The sequence below is a fragment of the Narcine bancroftii genome, chromosome 12 (assembly GCF_036971445.1).
Source record: "Narcine bancroftii isolate sNarBan1 chromosome 12, sNarBan1.hap1, whole genome shotgun sequence".
Taxonomy (NCBI): Eukaryota; Metazoa; Chordata; class Chondrichthyes; order Torpediniformes; family Narcinidae; genus Narcine; species Narcine bancroftii.
The window spans coordinates 9,923,983-9,943,804 of record NC_091480.1 but is presented as its reverse complement, the minus strand read 5'-3'; the positions used below and the strand labels follow the sequence as shown (position 1 = coordinate 9,943,804).

General features: G+C 38.8%; 1 protein-coding gene across 11 annotated transcripts in view; it reads left to right on the top strand.

Moving 5' to 3' along the window:
• caskin1 (CASK interacting protein 1) overlaps nt 1-19,822 on the top strand; it is a 444,274-nt gene that overhangs the window by 281,212 nt on the left and 143,240 nt on the right. The window lies entirely within an intron of this gene.

Genomic DNA, 19,822 nt, shown 5'->3' with positions numbered 1-19,822 from the left:
TGCAAGAGGCATTGTAGTATAAATGGTCATGTGAACTAATGACCTAGAATTTAGTTGTCAATCCAGAAGAGAACTTCCTGCAAAGACCCAGCGATCTTTGTGTCGCAAAGTTCTCCTTGATTTTCAGCTGCTGTCAGTCATTGTTTGGAGAGGCTACCTCTCTGATCAGAGTAAGTAAACAGCCATTTGCGTTGTTCCCTGTGAACAAAACAGGAAGCATTTTTTAATTAAAATTTTAAAAATGTTAGAGAGCGTTGCATCAAAGTTTGGACCATGCACCAGGAGACTATCATAAGCTTTGAAAATACTTCAATAAGATGTTTGGAAGAATTATCTATAAAATTAAATACTTTGCGTGACCTGGGAGCTTTCCACCTTTGCTCTGTCCGCTGCAATAGCGAGGACTTCCCAGGGGCCAATCATTTTAATTCCACATGCCACATGGATAAAAGAGTGAGAAAAACAATAAACCAAGCATGGGGTGGGGGGGGGGGGGGGGGTGTGGTCAGGTGGACAAAGAGATGTCATACAGGATGGGGTTAAAGAAGTTGTTTCAAGGTGATTGATGGGAAGTGAAAACTAAGGCTGCTTGTGCGGGAATCTGAGGAGTAGAGAAGGTGATAGTGGAAGCTATAAGAGGAGAAGTGAAGGACAAATTGGAACAAAAGGGGTGGAGGATGGGTGGCAGAAATCCTGTGGGCTGACTTTGACAGCATTTATACTCCACTCAAGCCACTTCCCATCTTTCCACATCTAAATATATCTTTAAGACCATAAGACATAGTAGCATAGAAAGGCTATTCAGCCCATCAAGCCTGCCCACTGTTTAATCAAGAGCAGATCAATTTTCCCATTGCCCGGCCTACTCCCTATAACCTTTCGTGCCCTGGCTAAACATGAACCTAAATATACTCAATAACTTGGCCTCCACAAAAAAATTCCATAGATATGTCACCCTCTGGCTGAAGAAATTCCTCCGCAACTCTGTTGTAAGTGGATGCCCTTCAATCCTGAAATTGTGCCCTCTTGTCCTAGACTCTCCGACCATAGGAAACAACCTTTCTTCATCTACTCTGCACACGCCTTTCTATATTTGAAATGATTCAATGAGATTTCCCCCCCCCCCCCATTCTCTTAAATTCCAACAAGCACAGGCCAAGACTTCTTCGTATGATAATCTCTTAATTTCTGGAATCATCCTTGAGGTTCCTCTGAACCTCTCCAAAGTCAGCACCTTCTTGCTTCAATGAGGAGCCCAAAACTACTCGCAATGCTCCAAATTAGGTCTCATTGCCTGCCCCTCATTAACACCATTCCGTTTGCTTGAATGACCCTTTGTGGGAGCCAGGTCCATAATCTCACCAGCTGAAGAATTTCCATCTCAATCTCAAATTGCACTCAACTACTTGAATTGCCAAACATTGGTGACTGGGATTAGTAGCTGATGGTGAGGTGAAGGCCCTAGTTCTGTGCTGTACAACTCGTGTCTCAGTTACAGAACAGCTGGTTTCTGCTTCAAATATGCAGGCCCATTTATAATGCTTTTCTCAAGGATTCCTAGGGCCAACAACCATTAGTGTGTCTACTTCAAGAACTATAGGAATCAAGAGTACACTTCAAAAGACGCAGGGGGTAATTGGGAGTACAGAAGAAAAATCGAATATGTAAACCACATTATCCCACTCCCCCAGTGGTCCCGAGACGACTCTCCATCTGGTGTAAACAATAGAGCATCCACTGACATTAGTTCTTTCCCTATCCCTCCCTCTGAGTGCTGACATCCAGCTCTGCATTCAGAGCTACCCCACTCCTCCCAATCAATTCTCCACTTTTTATTCAGGCACCTGACTCAGGTTTTGCTCAAACCTTGACAAACGGCTCAGTTCCGAAACTTTGGTTTTCTATCTTTGCCTCTTCTGAACACTGCATGGCCTGCTGAGTTTCTCCCACACTTTGGTGTATTAACCGCAATCACAGTGTCTGCATACTTTCTTGTTTCAATCCACTCCACCCATCAATTAAAGCAGCTGCACATCGCGCTGGTGATATCACTGCTTCGGGGGGTAGAAGCCACTTCTCTTTAGCTGTGGCCATCTGGTTGAAGATGGCATTGATGAATGCCTCAGCAATTGGGTTTCCTATGAGCAAAGGCTCTTCAAGTGAAAGAGGAACCCAACACCACCACCCCCCACCCAACCTCCAGCCTGACTTGGAAGGGAAACAAACCATTCTGATTTGAAATATCAACAGACAATGTGGATCGTATATATCCCTTCACTTTTTTTCGTCTGTCAAGAAATAGCACAATTTAAGAAGTATGAACATGTTTTTAACCGAATAAACACATTTACATTTTTTTCACTCAACCAGTATTGCTCAACATGCTTACAATAGTCTGATTCTTTGGGGGCCTCAGTAAGATTGAACTGCTACAACTCTCCGAGGCTCAACTATTTATTAATAATATTTATTAAATATAGGTACAGTATGTATGTAGTGTACTTGTCTGTAGGTGTGTTTTCACTGTTCTACACCGTGGACTGGTGCAATCGGATGACAAATAAACTTGAACTTGATTTTCAATGCAAAGGAAACTGCCTTTATTGCCAGTGTCCCCAGGTTGACACGTGTGATGATCCTGCTTTTTAAAATTGTGTCATTATTCTTCAAGTCCTGTGTAGCTGAAGGAAGGCATTTGTGAATATAACTTTTGAAGTGTTCCTTGTTGAAGGTTTGCTCCTCGACTATCCACTTGACATCAATATTTGTCAGGCGAGAGGAGTCACGTGATGGAGTAGTGGCCGGACGGTGAACTCCAGCCCTCTCCAGAAAAGTCGGGAAAAACGAGAGAAAATACAAAGGCACAGAAATACAAGTTAAAGAAAAGTGAATATAAAGGTGGAAAGAAGATGGAGACAAAAGGAGAAAAATCAAAATCAACGGAAAGAAGAGAGGAAGAGAAGACAACAGAGGAAAAAGGTGAAGGCCTTACCTGTCCGAAGAGGCCCGCTGCGGAGAGAAGACCCCACTACCTCAGGTCGGTAGAAAGAGAACTACAACAATGGCTCACAGAGCCGAGTAAAAGTGCGCAACCGCGCATGCGCGACTCCTCGCGCATGCGCGATGCGCATACAAAAAAACACACCGACGGGAGGGGGGACCAGCTGGGGAGTCGATCTCCACAGCCGGCAACGACAGCTGCAGAACACCTGCAGCAAGAAGACACCACAGAAGACAATGGAAACAAGAAAGAAGAGGAGGAAAGGGCAGCAAAGAAACAACAGATGGTCAACCTAGAGGAAGAAGAAGAGGAAGAGGAAGAGTACAGGGAAATAGAAGAAGAAAAGATAGGCAAGGTAAAGGAGGTACTTGCTCTTGTTAGAGGATACATGGAGTCATTTAAAGAATGGCAAACACAGGAATTCAATGATTTAAGAAGAAGAATAAACAACACAGAAAAGAAAATAAATAAAATGGATATGACCTTAACAGAAATGGGGAAAAAAATGGACAAGATGGAAGAACGGGCAATAGCAGCAGAAATGGAGGTAGAAGACTTAAAAATGAAATTGGAGGAATCTAATAAAAAAACTAAAGAGACACAAGAATTACTAGCCCAAAAAATAGATATAATGGAAAATTATAACAGAAGAAATAACATAAAGATAGTGGGCCTTAAGGAAGATGTAGAAGGCAAGAATATGAGGGAGTTTATAAAAGAATGGATCCCTAAGGCCCTAGGATGTCCAGAACTACAGCAAGAAATGGAAATAGAAAGGGCACATAGAGCATTGGCCCCTAAACCACAACCACAACAAAAACCAAGATCTATTGTAGTAAAATTCCTAAGATATACTACAAGAGAAAAGGTGCTGGAGAAGACAATGGAAAAAGTAAGAGAGGGCAACAAACCACTGGAGTATAAAGGGCAAAAAATCTTCATTTATCCAGATATAAGCTTTGAACTCCTAAAGAAGAGAAAAGAGTTCAATGCAGCAAAAGCGATTTTATGGAAGAAAGGATATAAATTTACACTGAAGCATCCTGCGGTATTGAAAATATTTATTCCAGGACAACAAAACAGACTATTCTCGGATCCAGAAGAAGCACGAAAATTTGCAGAACAATTACAAAAATAGACTGAGGGATGAAGACGGGTAATGAGAGCAAAAATTATCACGATTGATATGTATGTGGGTAAAGACAAAAATAGACTGAGGGATGAAGACGGGTAAGGAGGGTAAAAATGACCACGATTGATATGTATGCGGGTAAAGAGATATAAGAGTGAATAGAGACAACGGGCATATGTGAAAGTATCTGTAATTAGAGGAAAACATAGAAAGTATAGACAAGAATTAATAAGGGAAGGTAATGGAATAGAGAGAATAAGGAGGGAACTAAAAGAGTGACCTTTGTGACATATAAAAAACGAAATCTTTTCTGGGGGGGGCTGGGTGGGGGGAAAAGAGCGGCCACTGCAAAATCAGTTGACGCTTGCGAGTGGATTCGCAAATCCAAATGGAGAGGGGAGATGTGGTTGTCCGACAAGGGATAAAGGGCAACTCAGGAGGGGAAGGGGAGATTGGGGATAAAGAAGATAGAAATAGGAGAATAAGGAAAATGTTGGATGTTGTAGGAATGTTGTCTGGTAAAGAGTTGAAAATAAGAAAACAGAAATGGAAAAGGAGGAAAGGTAATGATGGAAAAACGGAAAGAGAAGATAAACAAAATATAAAATGGCTACGCTGAACTATATGACTCTAAATATTAATGGAATACATAACCAAATTAAAAGGAAGAAACTACTAAATTTACTGAAAAAGGAAAAAATAGATATAGCATTTGTCCAAGAAACACATTTAACTGAATTGGAGCACAAGAAATTAAAGAGAGATTGGGTAGGACATGTAACAGCAGCATCGTATAATTCAAAAGCAAGAGGAGTGGCTATATTAATTAGCAAAAATGTGCCATTTAAAATAGAAGAGGAAATAATAGATCCAGCAGGGAGATATGTTATGATAAAATGTCAGATATATTCAGAGCTTTGGAATCTACTCAATATATATTCACCTAACGAAGAAGATCAAAAGTTTATGCAAGATATCTTTTTGAAGGTAGCTAATACGCAAGGGAACATACTAATAGGAGGGGATTTCAATCTGAATTTGGATCCAAATATGGATAAAACGGGGAAAAAAATTAACAGGAAGAACAAAGTAACCAAATTTATAATTAAATCAATGCAAGAAATGAAACTTGTGGACATATGGAGGAAACAAAACCCAAAAGAAAAGGAATACTCATACTACTCGACTAGACATAAAACATACTCAAGGATAGACCTATTCCTGTTATCAGCCCACATACAAGGGAGAGTTAGGAAAACGGAATATAAAGCTAGACTATTATCGGACCACTCACCCCTGTTATTGGCAATAGAGCTAGAAGACATCCCTCCAAGAATGTATAGATGGAGATTAAACCCCATGCTACTTAAAAGACAGGATTTTAGAGAATTTATTGAAAAACAATTAAAAATGTACTTTGAAGTAAATACGGAATCAGTGGAAGATAAGTTTATACTATGGGACGCAATGAAAGCATTCATTAGAGGGCAAATAATAAGTTATGCAACCAAGATGAAGAAGGACTATAATCAGGAAACAGAGCAGTTGGAAAGGGAAATAATAAACATAGAAAAAAAATTAGCAATAAAGGAAGATACAACCAAAAGAAGAGAATTGGCGGATAAAAAAATAAAATATGAAACATTACAAACATATAAGGTGGAGAAGAATATAATGAAGACAAAACAGAAATATTATGAACTAGGGGAAAAAACACACAAAATCCTAGCATGGCAGCTTAAGACAGAGCAAACTAAGAAAACGGTAATGGCAACAAGGAAAAAAGACAAACAAATTACATATAATCCAAAAGAAATTAAGGAAAACTTCAGAGAATTCTATGAACAATTATACCGAACCGAAAACGAAGGGAAAGAAGGGAAAATAGATGAATTTTTGACTAAAATTGAACTACCAAAACTACAAATAGAGGAACAAAATAAATTAACAGAACCATTTGGAACAGTAGAAATACAAGAGATAATAAAAAATTTACCAAATAATAAGACACCAGGAGAGGATGGACTCCCAATAGAATTCTACAAAACATTTAAAGACCTAATAATACCGCCCCTCCTGGATGTAATCAACCAGATTGATGAGACACAAAACTTACCAGATTCATGTAAAACAGCAATAATTACAGTGATACTAAAACAAGGGAAAGATCCACTCTCACCAGCGTCATATAGACCAATATCTTTGCTAAACACAGATTATAAGATAATAGCTAAACTATTAGCGAACAGATTAGCAGAACAGGTACCGAAAATGGTAAATTTAGACCAAACTGGATTTATCAAAAAAAGACGCACAACAGACAATATTTGTAAATTTATTAACTTAATTCATGCAGTAGAAGGAAATAAAGCACCGGCAGTAGCAGTTGCTTTAGACGCAGAGAAGGCCTTCGACAGAGTAGAATGGAATTACTTGTTCAAAGTATTGCAAAAATTCAGTTTACCGGAGAAGTATATTAATTGGATTAAAGCATTATATAAGGGACCGTTAGCGAAAGTGACAGTAAATGGACATGTATCAAAGCAATTTAACTTAAGCAGGTCAACGCGGCAGGGATGCCCACTATCACCATTATTGTTTGCGCTAGCTATAGAACCACTAGCAGAATCGATAAGAAGAGATAATAATATAAAAGGAATAAAAATAAAAGACAGGGAATATAAAATCAGTCTGTTTGCGGATGATGTGATAGTGTACTTAACAGAACCAGAACTATCAATAAAAGAACTATATAAGAAATTGAAGGAATATGGAGAAGTGTCGGGATACAAGATAAACGTAAATAAAAGTGAAGCAATGCCTATGAATAACGCGGATTTCTCAAAATTTAAGGAGGAATCCCCATTCAGATGGCAAACGCAGGCAATAAGATACCTAGGTGTGCAAATAAACAAAAATCTAGGCCAATTATATAAACTCAATTACAATCCACTAATGAAAAAACTACAGGATGATTTAGAGCATTGAAAAGAGCTACCACTAACACTGATAGGAAGGATAAACTGTATTAAAATGAACATTTTTCCAAGGATACTATACTTATTTCAGGCATTGCCAATACAACTGACAGAAAAATTCTTCAAAGAGTTAAAGAAAATAATAAGGAGATTTTTATGGAGAGGGGGGAAACCGAGGATAGCACTAGACAAATTAACAGAATGGTATAAACAAGGAGGCTTACAATTGCCAAACTTCAAAAATTATTATAGAGCCGCACAATTAAGGTACCTATCAGATTTTTATCAAACAAGGGAAAAACCAGACTGGACGAGACTAGAATTAGATAAAATAGGGGAAAAGATACCTGAACACATATTATATAAATGGGACGAAAAATTGGTACAACATAGAACTTCTCCAGTATTACACCATCTCCTCAATATATGGAAGAAGATACATGTAGAAAGAAATAAAATAAATTACCAAATACCAAAACTAATATTGACGCAAAATAAGCTACTCCCTTTTACAATAGACAACCTTGCCTTTAGAAAATGGGAAAAAAAAGGGATTAAAAGAATAGAAAATTGTTTTTCAGGAAGTAGATTCTTATCCTTTGAACAAATGAGAGATAAGTACAATATAACGGGAGATACAGCGCTGGCATATTACCAACTGAGATCCTACTTGAAAGATAAATTAGGAAGCAACTTGAGTTTACCAGAGGGAAGTAACCTTGAATATGTGATTACAGATACAATGTTAATCAAAAGATTTATAAAAAATATGTATATTAAACTGCAAGAAAAGGAAAATGAGGAAACAAATGGTAAAACTAAACAAAAATGGGAACAAGATTTAAATATAAAGATAAAAAAGGAAACATGGGAGAAGTTATGCTCTGGAACGATGAGAAATACAATAAATACGAGGCTGCGTATGATACAATATAATTGGTTACACAGACTATACATTACACCGCAAAAGTTAAATAAATGGGACCCAACAGTATCTGATAGATGTTTTCGATGTAAAAAAGAAAGGGGAACAACAATTCATGCAATCTGGACATGTGAGAGAGTAGAAAAATTTTGGGATGATCTCAATCAGATATTAAATAAAATAACAGAAAACAATATACCAAAGAATCCAGAGATCTTTCTCCTAAGTAACATAAAAAATAAAGAATTTGGAATTGACTTGGAGGATGCACAAAAAAGATTTGTTAAGATAGCCCTAGCTGTAGCAAAAAAATGTATTATGTCAACCTGGAAATTGGAAGATAATTTGAAAATACAACAATGGTATATAGAAATGAATAAATGTATTCCATTAGAAAAAATAACATATAGTTTAAGAAATAATATCGAAATATTCGAACAAGTATGGGAGCCTTACATTAAATACAATAGCGAAAACCTACCGGGAACAAACATTACCTAAGTTGATGGAAGGAGAAGAGAAGAAAAAAATGGACTCAGTAGAATTTCTGGTGTATTTTTGTTGAATGACAACATTGTCTAACTGAATTAATGCAACCTAGATTGTATAACTAAAATGGATGAGAGGGGGGAGGGATGGGGGGGTGGCTTGGGAGGAGGGAGGGGGGAGGGAGAAAAAGTCACTGTAAATGTGTGGAAAAGAAAAAGTGTATATCATGGCTATTGTGATTTATGGTGTGAAAAATAAAAAATTTAAAAAAAAAAAAAAAAAAAAAAAAAAAAAAAAAAATATTTGTCAGGCGTTAACCACATTGTAACGCAACTGATTTGCGCTCAGACACCAGTGGGGAGTGCAAACACTCTGACAATCAGTGGCCAGTAGACACAGTAGCCCTCTGGTGAATCTGAGGTAAGGAGGGAAAACCAGGGTTTATATCGGGGTAGGTGAGGGTGGAGCCAACCATCTGAACAATACACAGACGGTGAATTCCAGTTCACTGCACACGTTTTCCATAATAGGAGGAGTGTCAGATTAGAGAAGGTTTTCTGCCCAAGATCTACTCACCATTAATAATGAGCCCAGGACTTGAAGGAATTTTTTTTATATAAAGATGCCGGAGCTGCTGTAGCAGCAGCCTTGTTGCCGGTGTGGACCTGGAAGAGCGGGGAGTGAAGATGCAACTCTTCAACTCGGGGTCCTACTGCCCGGTCCTAATGCTTCATACAGGCTTTAAGCAGCCTGTTAAGGGAGCTGATGGTGTTTATTAAACCCTGCAACCTTGGGAGGTCTGTGCCCAAGATGGTGGTGCCTGTCTCAAGGGGTTGCAGACTCCAGGGGAGGAGAGGACTGGCACAGGATATCAGAAATGGGGAGAATAACCCCCCCCCCTTCAACTGTTGAGGAGCCTACAGGATGGTGACCATGGCAGTGGACCAGCGAGGGTCTCAGCAGCTAAAGGATCCATGTAGGCTATGGTCGGTCTTCCCTTCTCCCCACCCTTTTTACTCACACCTTGAAGAAGATCTCAGGCCTGAAACATCAGTTATCTATCTTTACCCACCTCCTGTGGATGCTGCGGGACCTGCTGAGTTCCTTCGGCCTTTCTCTTTGGGTCCACCAAAGCCGTTGGTCAACCCAATTCAAACTGATGCTTTGACAAATCTTGGAAATGCAAGGTTCTTCAATTAAGCTTCAGTTGCATTTAAATTGAGTGGATACAATGCTATTAGAGTAGTTGCAGGTTATTGGGAAATAATAGAAGGTTGATTTGCGACATTTGACTTTTTTTCTGCATGACGAAGGAATTAAAGCTGAGCACGAACCACAAACCTCCGCTGATAGTGAATGGAAACAAGGACAATCAGTAGAAATTGAGTATCGGGAAGAAGCTGTAACAATAGGACCATAGACAGCAGAGCATACATTTTTTTTAATTGGTCACTGGCAATTTACTGAACATCTATGGTGGCTCCTAACCTGAGGGGGAAGTGGCAAATATATTTGGAGTTGCATGTAAAAACTACCAAGGGTGGCAGATTTGCACTGCCACAGACTTAAGTAAACTAGATGAACTTTGAGTCCAGTGGCATGGTGTCAGGACTTCATTGTCAACCAAGCAAAGGTGGTGATCATTGACTTTAAAAAGCAAGGGGGAGCACATGTCCTGTGTCAATGTACCAAAGTGGAGATAGTAGAGAGCTTTAAGTTTTGAGGTGTAAATATCACCAACAATCTATCCCAGTCCAACTTCCTCCTGCCTTTGACACCGTGCTCCTCCCTCTGCCTCAACACCCCCCCCCCCCACCCCCGACCACCACCATTTTCTTTGGGCACCTGCTGATGTTTTTTCAAACCTTGATGAAGGGCTCAAGCCCAAAATGTATCTTTACCTTTGTTACATAATGTACACTCTTTGACCAGCTGAGTTTCTCCAGCATTATGTCAGAAATTGCAGGGACTTGTGAATAAAGCTCAGACCAACACACAAGCAAACCTCCCCTCCCTCAACTCTATCCACACTTTCTGCCTCACAAAAGCAACCAGCAGGTTGTAAAACCCATCCTCTCCTGGTCCCACTGTTTTCTCCTGTCAGGCAGGAGATCCACAAAGTGGAAAACAGCCACAGTAGATTAAAGGACAGATTCTTCCCTGCTGCAATCTGATTATTGAACAGACATCTCATTAGTGAAATGATCTTGTCCTTGCACTGTTTTATCTGAACCTTTTTGCTGTGACACTATGCAGGCAATTGTCGGGTTATGAACGAGATCCCTTCTTAGGTCTGTCTTTAAGTCGAATGTGTCAGTAAGTTAAAACTTGTGCAACACCTACATTAGATTCATGCTTTGGAGTTGTGGTTACAAGGGTAAATAAGAGAAAAATTTAAGGCAAGTACAAAGTTACACTCTCAACAGTGTTAATGGCAGCATGATCTGACTTTAAAAGGTGGACAGCGTTCTCCTTCCTTGAGCTAATGAACCGCTGAAGCTGGACCTAGTTCATTCGTAAGTAAGAGTTCTTCGTAAATCAGAAGTTCTTAACCCGGGGACTCCCTGTACACAGCATTTTTATTGTGCACTACCTGCTTTAACCTTTAGTGAATAGGTTGACTTCCCCAGTAAAGGGCAAAGCAACATCTCAGAACCAATGAAAATAAACAATTCAATTATGATCCCTGTTGTTGCTGGTTTTCAGTTCCAATTGTATCATTATTTGAATATGTGCTTGGATTTCAAGTCAGGCCTCTATCATAAAATTGTAAAATACTCCAACATCACGAAAAAGGACTAAATTTTTTTTAAATTTAGACATACAGCATGGTAATAGGCCCTTCCAGCTCCCGAGCCCATGCTACCCAAATATTCCAATTAACCTACATTTTGAAAGATGGGAGGAAACTGGAGCACCCGGAAGAAACCCACGCAGACACAGGGAGAACGTACAAACTCCTTACAGACAGCCCGGGATTTTAATCCGAGCTGCTGATGCTACAATAGGGCTGTGCTAACCGCTATGGTAACTGTGTCACCCTGTTGTGACACCACACCTTTTGCATTGGGTAACTACAAATATTTAATATCTATTTTCTGTACTTATTATCCCTCATAATGTAATGTCTACTATTGTCATATTTTTAACCAAGTACATGTTTGACAAGCAAGAATTTCAGTGCATCTGTATAGTCTAATTGTGTTGAAGAAAATCTATGTAAATGTGTTGAGAATTTCAAGAAGATCACCTTTCAACCTCAAATTCCACAGAAAAGAAGCTGGTGAAATACTTAAACTAATGGGTGGTGAAGAAGAGCTTTCTCTCAGGAATCACTCATTCTTAAAGCTCAGTGTCTCTGTAATGTCGTCGGAAGGTCATTAAGTGGAGAGAGAATCCACCATTCACCACTTCCTTATTAAAAGAGGAACCTCGGGTTCAAAGGAGTTCAATTAAGTTCCAATAATTTCACAAAAATTCCTCTGAAGTGGGAAGTATTTTGTTCAGAACTGTCCAACGACTCAAGAAAATAAAGAACCTCGGGGGGGGGGGGAAATATTCAAGCTTGAGCACAAATCTTATCTGACAAAATGCCAAGATGTGTGAATGATGGAGCAACAGACAGAATGGTAGAGTTTCCATCAAAGCACTTAATCAAAAGACAGAAATGCTGGAGGAACTCAGCAGGTCCTGCAGTGTTCATTCCATCAAGCATTTACCCAGAAACTACAATGTTTAAATAAGCTGATTTAAAAAAAATATACTAATGGAAGAAACTCCCAACTAATTGAGCTGGTATCTTAAGCAGACATATACGGTGTCTACTGGGAGCAATTCTTCAATATATACTGTGTTAATCTGTCGTGGTACCAGCTACAAGAGGATTAACAGATACCTTGACCAGTCTGCAGTGGAGAATTTATTTGGTGAGCAGGTCTCAAAAAGTGCGGTCCAGTATCTGAGGCAGCAAATATAAGTTGTTGCAGAAATAGTGGTAAAGCACCAAAATTCCTTTGATTTTTTTTTTTTTTAAGATGTCCCAGAGAGTTGGGAATCCACAAATGTAAAGCTGTTCTTTAAGGATGATGAAAAACAGAAAGCAGGAAAGTATTAGACAGTCAGTGTAACATCTGTCATTGGGAAAACTGCTGGGATCTGTAATTAAAGAGGTAAAAGCAACGCATCTTGAGAATTGTAAGGCAATCAAACAGGATCATTGTGGCTTTATGGAAAGAAAATAAATTTGATTTTTTTTTTTAAAGATTTCTTAGAGGCAGTGGTCTCAACAAGTGGGCCACAGCTTGATTCCATATGGGTCTTTAAAAATGTTAAATAAAATATTTTAGATAAAGATATGTTTCCTACAGAGCTGACTTTGACTTGAAAACATTGCTCAGTCATTGCCATGGCATGTTAGGCTGGAGGCCAGGTGGGCCTTAGACCAAAAAAAGTTGAGAACCACAGACTTGAAGGGTGGATAAAACAATTAGCAGATGCTGTGTATTTAGGTTTCTAGAAGGCACGATGAGATTACAGCACAAGATAAGAGCAGGTTCTGAGGAAAAGTTATTGGCAGGGATGGGATCTGCTGGAGGAACCCAGCAGCATATGACGGGGTGTTTTTTGCTCCAGACTCCAGTACCTGCAGTTTGTGGTGTGTCCTATTTGTTGTGAGATCTCTTCATGCTGACTCTGAGGAAGTTGTCCTCTCTACAAATGTTGCTTGACCTGCTGAGTTCCCCCTGCAGCTTGTTTTTTGTCCCCCACACCATCTGCAATTCTCTTGTGTTGGCTGCGATAGGGTACCAACAGTTAAAGGGGCCATGTTTGGATTGGCAACCGGTAACAGACCGTGACACAAGGACTTCCACTGTTATCATCTATGTTAACGGCAAGGACGAAGGAGCCAAGAGTATTGCCAGCTGCATTTGCTGAGGATGCAAAGAAAGGCGAGCAAGTTGTGAGGAGGTCACTCGGAGCCTCCAATGGGATATTGAGCGGTGTAAGAGTGGCAAAAGGCCCTTTATTGAGACTAAAAAGTGGTGCCCAACCTGTTGAGTTCCTTCAGCAGTTCATAATGTGAGTTTTTGCATCTTAGAAGCAAAAAGAGGGGCTATAATTTAAAGAGAGATTCAAATATTGTTGAACAAAGGTTGTCATAGCAGGTAGATCAAATTTTTATTGCAAGGATATGTGGTATAAAATATGGATATTTTCAATTTTTAAATTAAATTTAAATTCATATTTTATTTACAGCATGGTACAAGATGATTCCAGACATTTAAACCCGTGCCACCCAATTGCACCTAAATTTACCTACACCCCTGTACGTTTTGGAGGGTGGGAGAAAACCAGATCAACCAGGTGAAGTGCCAGATGATGAAGTAGACAAAGACGATGTGGTCAAACAATAATCATGGCACAATAATGAAAGACAATAAGTGCATATACAGTTATATCCAAGAGGAGTGTCCTTAACAGTGGAGATAATGTTAGTACAGCAAGGCTCGCCAGAGGGGAGACTGGCAGCTTGGCAGACATTCACCACATCAGGGGAAACCCACATAGACACAGGGTGAACATACAAACTCCTTCCAGAACAGCGCCAAATTCAAACCTGGGTCGCTGGGGCAGTAATAGTGTCATGCTCACGGAATTTCACAGGGCACTGGTTATACTCTCCTTGGAGCATTGGATATAATGTAGACTTAGTTAAGAAAGTAGATGCTTGCAGTGGAAGCAGAGCAGAGAAGCTTCATTGGATTGATGCCTAAAATGAAGGAATTGGTATATGAATGGCATTTCAAAGAATGAAGAGTGATAAGATTGAGAGTTTCACAAGTGGATGCTGAGAAAATTTTCCCCTGGTGGCTGCATCCAGAACTAGGTGCAAGAGTTCATTGGTTAAAGAGAAACTCCTGTCAAGGTTGTGACTCTTTAAAATACTTAATCCCTGCAGCAAGTCAATGCTTATATTCAAGGCAGATATTTGAGTTTGAAGGTGTATGGGTACAGAGTGAGTAAGTGATGCAAGGTCTGGAATGGATCAACTATGATCTCATTGAATGATGGATATGGCTTGAGGGGTCCATTAGCTTAATCCAGCTCCTGCTTCTTAATCAAGATTTAAGATTCCTTTGTCATGTAATAGTACAGACGATATACACAAAATTGGCTTTATTCTGTACAAAAAAATGAATTGTCAATATTTTGAGTTGATTGAGCCTCAAGTATCAAGGAGGATCAGGTTGTTTTTTTTCACTCCTGATTCCACCATCTGCAGTTTCTTGTGACTTCATAGCTTTTCAAGTCATTTGCAACTAAGAGTATTTTCTGGAGCTTGACTTTGCAATCTCAATGGTATATTTGTCCACTAACTCAGTCTTTCCCTAATCTAGATCAATAAACAAAACCTGTGGCAAGTGCCTTCATACACAACACCAGAATGTTCAGTGTAAATTCTATTAGCTCTTGAATTGGCAGAACATGCCTGCATTCCTATCGAACACATTCTGCTCTCTCAATTATAACAGGATGCACGTCTTCCTTTGAACATTTGTCTGATTTGCAGTAAAAGGCCTGTGATCTGGAATTCAAGCAACCAGCAAAAAAAAAGTGGAGAATAAATAGGTAAAAAATATGGAAGTTTCAAATTCGTGCTCTTCACCATTAGTTTGCCAATTATGCATCCTCAAGCAAACAAAGTTTACTTGACCAGCTTCTACCAATCCCCATGGGTGCTGGATACTAGGGTTTTTACAGTATTTGATCCTTTTCTCCAAGGAGTGATTAGATGAGTAAGTTTATTCTCACTGGAACATGGAAGGTATGAAGATTTATAAAATTAAGAAGGCCATACATTAGATAGAATCTTTAACCTAGGGTAGAGGTTTTAGATACATAATAAACAAGAGCAGGAGTCTGCCATTCGACAAGATCGTGGCTGATCTGATGATAGACTAATCTCCAGCTACCTGCCTTTTCCCCAGATCCCTCAATTTCCCTAATATGTAAAAAGCTAAACAACCTTGTCTTAAATATATTTACTGAGGTCACCTCCACTGCTTCAATGGGCAATGAATTCCACAGATTCACCTCCCTTTGGGGAAAAAAAGTTCCTCCTCATCTCCGTCCTAAATCTACCAGCCTGAATTTGCGGTTGTGTCCCCTAGTTCTGGTCTCCGCTACCAATGGAAATACCTACCTCTAACTTATCTATGTGTCTTTCACAATTTTATGTGTTTCTATAAGATCCTCTATCTTCTAATTTCCAGTGAATAGAGTCCCAGACAATTCAGTCTCTCTTCATATCCTTACCCTTTCATTTTGCCTAAGAGACAAGAAATTTAAAGGAGATCTGAGGGGCAAGTTTTTCCACACAGAGTGATGGTCATCTGAAAGTTAACTAGAGGAAGTGGTAGATGCTCTTTACAACATTTAAAAGCCATCTGGACTGGTACTTAAATGGGAAAGATGTAGATCACAAGTGGCCAACCTTTTAATTTAGACATACAACAGTTACAGGCCATTTCGGTCCACAAATCCTTGCGCCCAATTAACCCCAGGTGCATACTCATGGGCTGAAATGACCTGTTACCTTGCTGTATGTCTATTTTAAAAAAATTAAAAGGTTGGCCACCTCTGAATAGATATACAGCCCAGTGCAGCAAGAGTTTAGCATAGACAGACATCAAGGTCAGCACAGACAAGGTGGGCTGTTTCTTTGCTGAATGATTGCCGGAGTCTTTAAATTCCCTTTGAGACCTTTAACAATGCGCCTGCAATTACAATTTGTTTCTAAATTCCATATTCAATACAGAGGCAGGAGAATGGCCTACCTTCTCCATGCAGCCATTTTCAGTACTGCCAATCGAGCTAAAGAACTGCTCTGAATGATTATCATCTGTGATGATAACATTTTCATTAGCCCTTTCTCAATCTGAGGATACTTTCTCTTCCTCTTCAACAATATACACGACAGTTCAAATATTTATTTCTTGACTGTTAACAACCGTATGCTTCAATTTGAAGCATTCCATAGAAATTTTAATGTGTTGTAACATTGTAAACTCACAATGACTCACGTTCCATAATCTTCTTGAACACGACCCATTGGTTTGAATGGGATTAGCCACTTTATGCTGCACAGAAAAGTGCTGGAGAAACTCAGCAGGCCATGCAGCATCCATAGGAAGTAAAAGGTAGTCAAATTTCAGGCCTGAATAAAAAGTTGGGGGTGGGGGGGAGAGGGGAAAGGGCAGAAGTACAGGCTACAGATAAGAATTATAGGTGGATGCAGGTGGGAGAGCAGAAGAGAATGAAGCTGAGAAGTGGTAGGGGGAGAGGGTAGAGGGCCAAGAAAAATAGTTCCCTGAGAGAAGGAAGGGAAGAAGGTGGGGAGCTGAAGGAAGGGAGACAGTAGGATGAAGAAAAGAAAGGGACCAGGAGAGGGAATTAATAGAGATTAGAAGTCAATGTTGATGCGTCTAGTTGGAAACTGCCAAGAAAGAACACAAAGGTGTTGGTGACTGTTGAGATGGAATACAAGGAGTTGGTCAATATTGATAGCGTCTGGTTGGAGACTGTAGAGATGGAATACAAGGAGTTGGTCAATATTGATCGCATCTGGTTGGAGACTGTTGAGATGGAATACAAGGTGTTGGTCACTATTGATAGGGTCTGGTTGGAGACTGTTGAGATGGAATACAAGGAGTTGGTCAATATTGATAGCGTCTGGTTGGAGACTGTTGAGATGGAATACAAGGAGTTGGTCAATATTGATAGCATCTGGTTGGAGACTGTTGAGATGGAATACAAGGAGTTGGTCAATATTGATAGCGTCTGGTTGGAGACTGTTGAGATGGAATACAAGGTGTTGGTCAATATTGATAGGGTCGAGTTTGATAATAAAGAAATAAAGAATTCTTATCAATAGCAAAATCTTCCCTCATCTGATTAAAAGATAAAAAACTTACCCTCTTTAAAACAATCTCCCAAATTTTTCACATCTTTAAATCTCCAATGCAATAAATTTTGATTATGTATTGAAAAAGAAATAAGTTGATTATTATGCAACTGAGTCAAAGCCAATAATTTACCCCTAGAACCTATCATTTTATTTTTCTTTATCCATAACTTCATTAAATGTTTTACTATAGGCACATTATATTGTTGTAACAAATTCATATTCCATCTAAACAAAAATTGATGTATTTCAAATTCATAAATACTTGCCATCTCAATTTTAGCCCAACTAGGAGGCCGTACCAAATCCATCAAATTTGATCTTTGGTAAAATGTATGTTTGGTAGAGATATGATTTTACCTAAAATGACTAAATTTGAGACTTCTTATGAAGGTACCAGAGTAGGGTTATATTTCATTTATGTATCAAATATTACAGGATGGTATGGATAAAAAGGGTTGGGATAGATCCAAAATTAAATGGGAAGCAGATATTTGTTTTATTTTTTCTGAAGAGGATTGGTTAGATATGTTATGATAGTGTAACTAGATTGATAAATGTAGATTATGCAATGATTAATTACATCTTTTTACATCAATTATATTTGACACCTGAAAAATGTTTTAAAATATGGTTTTAATGAATCAGATTTGTGTTTTAGTTGTGGTGATACAGATGGAACTTTTTTCATGCTGTTTGATCATGTATATAGTCTTTTTGGAAGAAAATTAAATCGTCTTTAGAATATGTATAAAATTAAAATAGTTTTAGATCCAACAGTATTTTTATTGGGTAGTTTGCAACCTCTGAAAGGCTTGGGATTAGATAAGTTCCAGCTTGCTTTTGTATATTTAGCTTTATCTGTAGCAAAAAAATGTATTGATAGTACGTGGAAAGATGCAAATATGATTGATATTAATAGATGGCATAATGAGATGAAATATTGTTTAATAATGGGAAAAATATGCATGTTTCACATAATTATAATTTTTTTATTAAGTGGCTGTTATACTCAGAATATTTACATTTCAATTTATATTGATTAGATTTTAATATGTATATTTAATTTTTTATATTTTTTTTAATGGCTCTCCTTAGGAGAGTTGGCTGAAGTTGGGGGGTTTAAAAAAAAAATATGTGTGTGTGTGTGTGTGTGTGTGTGTGTGTGTGTGTGTGTGTGTGTGTGTGTGTGTGTGTGTGTGTGTGTGTGTGTGTGTATGTATATAAAAATAAAAAAATGTTCATGTTTAATTGCTGTATATGTCATTTGTTTTTTGAACGAATAAATAAAGTTTTTAAAAAAAATAGGGTCTAGTTGGAGACTGTTGAGATGGAATACAAGGTGTTGGTCAATATTGATAGCATCTGGGTTGGAGACTGTTGAGATGGAATACAAGGTGTTGGTCAATATTGATGTCATCAATATTTTTACTTTCCTCATGATGTCTTTCTCTTCATAACTAATGAAATCACAGGATAAGCTTTCCTTTTTAGCAACTGTTGAACAAAGGGGACTCATTAACATTGAGATTTTTAGCATTACTTTGTCAATACTGAAAGAGTCAGGTGATTTCTTAACCCAGCGTACACACGGCCAAAGTTAATCTTCTGGTCACATCTCATCCGCCCCACTCTTCTCTGTGAGACTACAGATGCTGATGTGAGCCAGGAGCCTAAAAAGATGAGCTGTCTCCTCCCGTACTTGGCAAGCTTGGTGGTTGACTTAATACCTGTGGGACCCAGTGTTCAATTCCTTCAATATACAGTAAAATCCCTGGTACCCAGCATCCACAGGAATTGGTAGATGCCAGATAAGTGAGTTTTCTGGTTGCTTGAGACTGCAAGTTGCATGAATGGAGAACTAATGGTGGTGAGAATTTTACACATTTTTTTTCCACAATTTTATTTGCAGGTTGGAGACTGTTGAGATGGAATACATGGTGTTGGGTTGACTCTTTCAAGTGTCTCCGTATCCCTGCTTTGTAAGAGTCGCCCCGGTCAGAGGCTTTATCTGTAAACTTGAGGGGGGGGGGGGGCGGTTAATTATCTATAAATGTTATTGTTCATCTTTTGGATGGCTCTGTAGAGGAGGAGGAACCTGCAGATGCAGCGACAGTTAAATGTTTTCAAAGAATGTGGCTGAAAATAAAATGTTTTAAGGTTTGTTTATATAATCCAGGTGTATTAGACATTGTAAGAGTATGTCTCAAGCAACTGGGAAATACTTATCCAGCATCCACTAATCCCCATAGGTGCTGGATACCAGGGGTTTTACACTAAGAAGTTATCCTTTCATGAAAGCTGGATGTCTGACCAGGAGATCTGATACTCT